The following is a 250-nucleotide window of genomic DNA, read 5'->3' as shown; positions in this document are numbered from 1 at the left end:
CCCGCGGCAGCCGAGGGCAAAACTGTCCAGCACTCGCACAGCGAATCCGTTCTCGTGCGCTGGCGAGGGCTTTTATTTTTGGGGCTGATTTTGTGTTCTGAGTTCTCCGTGTCCCTTTGAGCACCCGTAACCCCGGTGCCAGCCCATGCCGGTGGACGCTGTGCGGTGCTGGGCCTCAAGCCGGCGGGACAGTCCCCCAGCGCTGGCGCTGCGTGAGAAGGGGTGTGGGTGGTGTGCACCACCCGGGCAC

Source organism: Eurypyga helias, unplaced genomic scaffold (genome assembly GCF_000690775.1).
Source record: "Eurypyga helias isolate BGI_N326 unplaced genomic scaffold, ASM69077v1 scaffold6231, whole genome shotgun sequence".
NCBI lineage: Eukaryota > Metazoa > Chordata > Aves > Eurypygiformes > Eurypygidae > Eurypyga > Eurypyga helias.
This window is presented reverse-complemented; position numbering follows the sequence as displayed.